This window comes from Sarcophilus harrisii, chromosome 3, assembly GCF_902635505.1.
Source record: "Sarcophilus harrisii chromosome 3, mSarHar1.11, whole genome shotgun sequence".
Lineage (NCBI taxonomy): Eukaryota > Metazoa > Chordata > Mammalia > Dasyuromorphia > Dasyuridae > Sarcophilus > Sarcophilus harrisii.
In genome coordinates this window covers 177,503,151-177,510,441 of record NC_045428.1, presented here as the reverse complement: position 1 = coordinate 177,510,441, position 7,291 = coordinate 177,503,151, and the positions used below count along the sequence as shown (strand labels likewise).

At 36.5% G+C, this 7,291-nt stretch overlaps 1 pseudogene; it reads left to right on the top strand.

The window, feature by feature from the left end:
* Positions 1-3,319: 3,319 nt before the first annotated feature.
* Positions 3,320-6,036, top strand: LOC100927262 (annotated as a pseudogene).
* Positions 6,037-7,291: the final 1,255 nt, after the last annotated feature.

Here is a 7,291-nt window from a genome sequence, read left to right as displayed (position 1 = left end):
GTTAACTGGTCTCCTACTGCTCCACTTGCTCCAATAACATGAGAGAAAATGAAAACTTTCTACTTAGGGAAATTTCTTCTCAGATACCTGCCTCAAACTCTGGAACTAAAATGTCCAGCTCTTCAACTTGGAATCTTCTGCTTAACTGGCTCACTATTGAACTGAGTTCACTGTTGGATGATTTTTACATTTTATTTTAATGTAGCAGGAGATATGTGATTTGATCTTCTCAACCAACCAGAAGAAATTTCCATTGTGTAGCATAGTCTACCTTTCATCCTTTCATATAAAAGTCTGATGATGCTTTTGTATTGATTAAGGATTTATCCATGAATTGCTATAAAAAAGACTTAAATACTTGTTGTCCCCAGAGTGGTGCTTTTGGTAAAGACGCAAATCCATAAGGGTTCTCCAGTGACTTGAGAAGGTCCAAGTATTGTCCTTTTCCGATGTCTTCCCTAATTTTTTGAACTAGGAAGTCTCAAAAAAAGTCTGTGGAATATAGTTCGTGAGCAATGGAAATTAGCATTCATCCATCCTTCCAAACCTTTTAAATGCTATAAAATCTTAACAGGTACCATTTTGCAAATTTTTCATTTATTATTACCTGTCTTGGTACCTGCAAACAAACAAGTCACCCCTAACCTAAAACAATAAAGAAAAAATGAAAATAAAATCAGGGCTTCCTTCTCATAGAGAATGCCTGCTCCCTAAAGCACCTTTCATAATACTTGGGCTCTTCCCCAGGGATTTAGAACCTGAGGCTTACTGGAATTCAAACCCATCCCACTCCCTCAACCATTAAGTGAAAATACATAATGTTTTGTGTGAAAATTCTTCCATTATTCTTTTTAGTATATACATTTATCCTTTCCACATTGTGGGAGTTAGGGGTACCACCCCTACCCTCTTCCCCTGTATTCTGGAAAATCCACATAAAATTTTTTGTCCCTCTCTTAGTACCAGAGAAGAAGACTAAATTATTATGGTATTAAAAGATAAAATATGTTGATGTTTTATGTCTGTTTTATGCATTTCTGAGTTTCTGTGTCATCTGCTGACCTTCTTATGTTGTTTGTGGCTTCCACAAAACTCCTCCCCCCCAAAAAACTCCCCCCCCAAAAAATTCCCCCAAAATTTCCATTTAATTTTTTATGCTCACCTAAGATATATCAAAACCATGAAAGTCATACTATGGAAGGAATAACTGTAAAGTGATTCAAATGGAAGGTTAGCAACAGCATCTCTAGATCATCAGAGCTAATGTTCCTAAAACCAACGACTTAAGCAAGCAAGTCAACAAGCATTTAATATTAAATGCCATTGTGTACCAAATAGAAACTTAAATTAGTATTTGAAACATTATGTCAGGATAAATATAAATATGCCTAGAATCACTTCCTCCTTCCTAAGGGAAGTAAAATCTCAAAACTGATGTGTTTCTTTGACCCAAAGGTATGATCACTTAAGAAGAAAGCTGGGACTTGAGCTCAGAAATCTTGATTCAAACCACAAAAATCTACTTCCTCTAGCTACGTAAGGTCCAAGATCCCTAAAAAAAAATTCTTTCATGTTATGAACACTGGTCCCTTGTATCTCACAAAGAGGTGAGTCAGAGAGAAGTTATAAGGAGATGACTCCAAGAATGAATGTAGGGAACTTCCTTTAAAAATAAAACTTATGACTAAACTTTCTGGTTTTCAGTTACACTATTTCTCTCTTCCCTGGCTTTAATCCTCCTATTAACTGTTTCTTTAGTACCAAAAACTCCCCAAAAGCCAGTACATTATAATCTGTTAGCAGACTAATTTATTCCACAATGATCCTCATTTCCATACCTCATTTATACTTTTAAATATATATATATATATATATATATATATGTATATGTATATATTACACATATCATATTTAGACATATATATATAAATATCATACCATTATATTCACTCTGGAAAACCTTTTTTGTCCACTCAGAATTAAGTGACTTGCCTAGGGTCACACAGCTAGTGAGTGTCTGAGGCCAAATTTGAATTCAGGTCCTCCTTACTCCTTGACCAGTGCTCTATCTACTGCACCATCTAGCTACATCTTACCTTTTTAAACAGAGTGCCTGGTAGATACTAAGTACTTAATAAATGTTTATTGACTGATTGAGTGACCTCACAAGGACCTAAGATCAAATCCTAGTTCTCCTACCAAGTGATTTTGGGCAAGTTTAAGTGACTTGCTCAAGTCATACAGTCAGAATGTCAGAGATGAGATTTGAAAAGAAATCTCTTTCCTGACTCCCAGGTCATCTCCTGTTCACACTTATACACATGTTTATTTTCACTAAATCCCTATTTTAATGTCTTTGTAGCATAGAAGTGACTCTAGGTTCTGAAAGATTATGCAAAAAAAGTATAAGTGGGTCTTATCAAATGGGAACCACTTCCAGTATGACCTAGTAATTGTTGTTATCTGTGAAGGGAACCAAGAGTTACCCCACAAAATGATTTCTTTTTCTGCAAACACCAAAGACCATAAAACTATCCACAAAGGTGTGAAATAGTCACAATTTTTATCTGTTTGAAGGAAACCTAACAAGAATACATTCACAGATTCTTAGGAATATTGAAATATCATAAAATTTTAAAAAATCTTTTCCATGTATATATCTTATCTTTTCAACTGTACTAAAGGGGTGAATGCATCCCACCAGCTACATTTGGCCCACAACAATACTGAATGCAACCCAAATAAAAATAAATGTGATTGTGAGGTATTTAACAAAATAAATAAAATATAATAAAAATATTACATTTTAAAACAATTCAATAGGCAGCTTGCACTGACTTTGTATTATGATTGGTGACCTTCATTTCTATTGAGCTTGAGACCATTGAACAGGATTGTTTGCTTGCTCCTTTAAGACCAGGATTGAATTATCACTTATGCTTTCCATTATATCTTACTCACAATCTCCAGCATAGTGCTATATATAGTGCCTGGTTACAAATTCTTTGCCTTCTGAAATATTTCAAAATTCGAAATTCTTTGCTCCTTTAAAGAGGTGGCTGCTAAATCATGTGTGATTCGTTAGAATGTGACTGCTTGGTATTTGAATTATTTTTTTCTGGTTGTAATACTTTTTCTTTGACTTGGAAACTCTAGATCAGGAGTCCTCAAACTATGGCCCATGGGCCAGATGCAGCCTGCTGAGGACATTTATGTGGTCCCTGGGTTATGACAAAATCAGACCGGCAGTGACATTCGACCTAAACTCGCATTAGCAACACACACTTCCGGCACTGGGCTGAGGTGGTGGAGACAGAGTATGAGGCGATACCAAAGTGAGGTGAGTTCCCAGACCGGGGTGTATGGTGTGGGGAAGGAAAAGAGATGCAGAAGATGGAGAACTGACAGCCTGTGGGCTTGTACAGTAACATCAACCACCACAAACAGAGCGGAAGAAAGAGTGGGGGAAGCGGAGGCATCACAGCACAGAGGCAGCTTGGAGGAAATTCGGCATTTGCGGTCTATATGTCTCTGTGTGGGCAGTTTATTGCTAGTATATTATTTTTGTAGCGGGGTGTGTGTGTGTGTGTGTGTATTGATATTGATATTTTACTAATAGCAATTTGGAATCCCTAGGAAATAATGAAGTCAAGAAAAAGAAAAATTGACTCTGAGTGTAGGATATTCAAAGAATAGTGGACTTATGATTACTTTTTCATGCAGTACAAGGAAAGAGCTGTATGTCTGATATGCCAGATACTACGTTCAAAGAATATAATTTGTGTCAACACTATGAAACTCAACATAAAGATAAATATGATTATTTGGTTGGAGAAGTGAGAAAAGATAAAATATTAAAACTGAAAAATACATTGACAACTCAGCAAAATACTTTTGTGAAACAGAAACAGCTAAATATTTCATCACTGCGAGTAAGTTTTCAAGTTGCCAAGCTAATAGCATGCACTGGCAGACTATTCGTGGAGGGAGAATTTGTTAAAGAATGCCTTCTTTCTGTTGCCAAAGAGATGTGTACAAAGAAGGCCAATTTATTTAGTACAGTGAATCTTTCAGGACCTACAATTACATGGAGGATTGAAGAAATGGGAGACAATCTGCATCAGCATTTGCAAAACTCCATAAAAAAATTCATATTTTTCCTTGGCACTCAACGAAAGCAATGATGTTTGTGATTCTGCACAAATTCTAATTTTTATTCGTGGGATGAATGATTATTTTGAAGTCGTAGAAGAGCTTGCTGCACTGAAAAGCATCAAAGGAACAACTACAGGAGAGGATATCTATGAAAAGGTTTGCCAAACTATGAATGGTTTGGAGCTGGACTGGGCTAAACTAGCCAGCGTGACAACTGATGGTGCTCCTAGCATGGTGGGGTCTAAGAAAGGAGTAATTGCTCACATTAACCAAGAGATGGGCAAACATAACCATTCTCATCCAATAGCCATACACTGTCTCATCCACCAACAAGCGCTGTGTAGTAAATCACTGAAATGGGACTCTGTTATGAAAATTGTGGTATCTTATGTTAACTTCATTAGAGCTAATGCACTAAATCACAGACAATTTCAGGAATTTCTGTCTGAGCTAATGTTGAGTATGAAGATGTTCTATATCACACAGAAGTTCATTGGCTGAGTCAAGAGTTTTGAAATGTTTCTATAACTTACTTCCACAAATTACAACTTTTCTGCTTTCAAAAAACAAAGAAGTACCAGAGCTCAATGATGCAGAATGGAAATGGCACCTTGCCTTTCTGACAGATGTAACAGAGCTACTCAACAATTTCAATATGCAACTTCAAGGAAAGGGGAAGCTCATCTGTGATATGCAATCACATGTCAAAGTATTTAAAGTAAAATTAGGCCTCCTCATTAAACAAGTGAAGGAGGAAAACTTCTGCCATCTCCCCACAACTCAAAATCTGTTATTGGAAAAACCGCTGATTGCATTCCCAAACAAAGCATGTGTGGATTCACTAAAAAAATTGCAAAAAGAGTTCCAATTTGGATTTAAAGAGCTTCATCTCCATGAACAGGACATACAGCTTTTCCATAACCCATTTTCTATTGACATTGAAAATGTGGATACAATTTACCAAATGGAACTGGCTGAACTGCAGAATTGTGACTCTCTGAAAGACGCATTCAAGTCAAGCAGCCTTTATAATTTCTATGCATCTCTCCCCTCTGAGACATATCCTCATCTCAGGAACCATGCACTCAAAATGGTAACCATCTTTGGCAGCACTTATGTCTATGAACAGACTTTTTCTAGAATGAAACATTTGAAATCTCCAACCAGATCAAGACTAATGGATGCACACTTGCATCACTTGTTACAACTAGCAGTGACAAATATGGAACCAGACATTGACCATCTCATTAGCCAAAAGCAGGCGCATAGTTCCCATTGAAATACTGGTCAGTTTGCTGATATAACTTTACTTCATTTTAAATATTGTATTTGTTCCCGTTTTGTTTCTTCACTTCAAAATAAGATATATGCAGCGTGCATAGGAATTTGTTCATAGTTTTTGTTTTTACTATAGTCCGGTCCTCCAACAGTCTGAGGGACAGTGAACTACCCCCTATTTAAAAAGTTTGAGGACCCCTGGCTTAGGAGGACTTGGAGCCCGCTGAAGCAGACATCACAGGACTATGCCAGGACATATTCTCCAAGATGTCTAGGTATCTGAACTGAAACCTGAGAGCCACCAGTGAAGACTATAAACTTCTGGAAAATATAAACAAACTGACCAGACTGAAGTATCAAGAAATGAAAGATATTTCAGTAAACATAAGTAGAAACCTAAAGGACCTGAAACAGAAATATGCAGCATTTCAGCCTAATCTTGGACAGACCACCTTAACTGAGGAGCAAGTAGCAGCTCTTGAGCAGGCAGCCCACCAGTTGGATGCATATTCAAAGAAACTAGAAGCAAAGTAAAAGAAGAAAGGTGAAAAAGAATTCTTTAGTACAAAGACTTTAATTCTGATAATGTTACATGAGAGCTAAAATGCATGAAACTGAATGAAGTGAACTGTGAAAGCTGTCTCACAAATAGAGAACAGTATTCTAAAGATTGATTGAAGGTCAGCTCAGCTGTGTCCCACGGCCAGGTTTCTTTCTCCAAACATCACAAGGTTTACAAGGAGTGGGACCTTTTCTTTGTGAGACTAAATTGGGACCACCTTGGCACTGAAACTCCCATATAAGGTAATTTAGTAATCTAAAGAAGTGGTTGGGTTAAAAGTTTTTCTTCATTTATGACTTAGAATGTGAGGTCATTTGTCCTGGCTAATCAGGGCAAAGATCCAGCCTATAGGAAGTGTTAGCCCAGGCCCATATATAATTCTTGTCTGTTAACTGGGTTTTGCCTCTTCTTGCCTAACTGCTTGTGGAGAGGGAGACACCCTTTCTCGAGAGATCGAAATAAAATTCCTTTCTGGTTTTGCTTTGAAAAATCTCCTTGATTTATTTGAGCTGGTGGTCTTGTCCCACACAATGTTTTGCATTCCTTGACTACAGTAGGGATACATGGGGCCAGGAGAAGAGAAAGAAACTATACTCTATCAGTTTAGTGAAATTCATTATTTGAGATATGAGAGGAAAAGCAGTTTTATATTATTGGGAATTTAAGAAAGTTGTCAATTGATCATTTCAATATTGCAAAGGTGCTTAGCATAAAAAAATACTTGTGGTTTTAACTTCTTATTGGACTTAATTGTAACCTATTTGCAGAAATTTGAAAGAAAAAAGAAACAAACAAAAAAAACTTGGCTGTTTTTAAAATCTGGCAGAGAAGCTTATTAAAAAAAAAAAAGGAGGGGGCAATACCTTATCTGATTCAAGTTGCAGCTCTGCCTGGTGGGAGGTAAGAAAGAGAACAAAAGAAGCTGATGTCAATTGCTTTGGAGGAAAAAACTCTAGCAGGGGGAAAAAAGCCTCCTTATCTAGTTAAACTTCTGAGAAGTAATTAAAAAAATTTTTTTAAATGTGTGTGTGTGTGCATATATATGTATACATACACAATCAATTAGTAATTCAGTTTGTCTGCAACATTTGTATTTGATTTAATTCAGTTTAAAATATAGGTTATTAAAACAAAGTGCCAATAGCTTACCTTAGGTGTGGTCACATTTGTATCCCCCCTAATTAAATGGTATGTTGCTTTCTAGAAGTAAATTGGGTAATTTGTAAAACTATGAGTTATGCCTTAAAATTTTGTCAGCTCTGCTGGATAAATGTATAAGTTTTATGAAATTTGGTC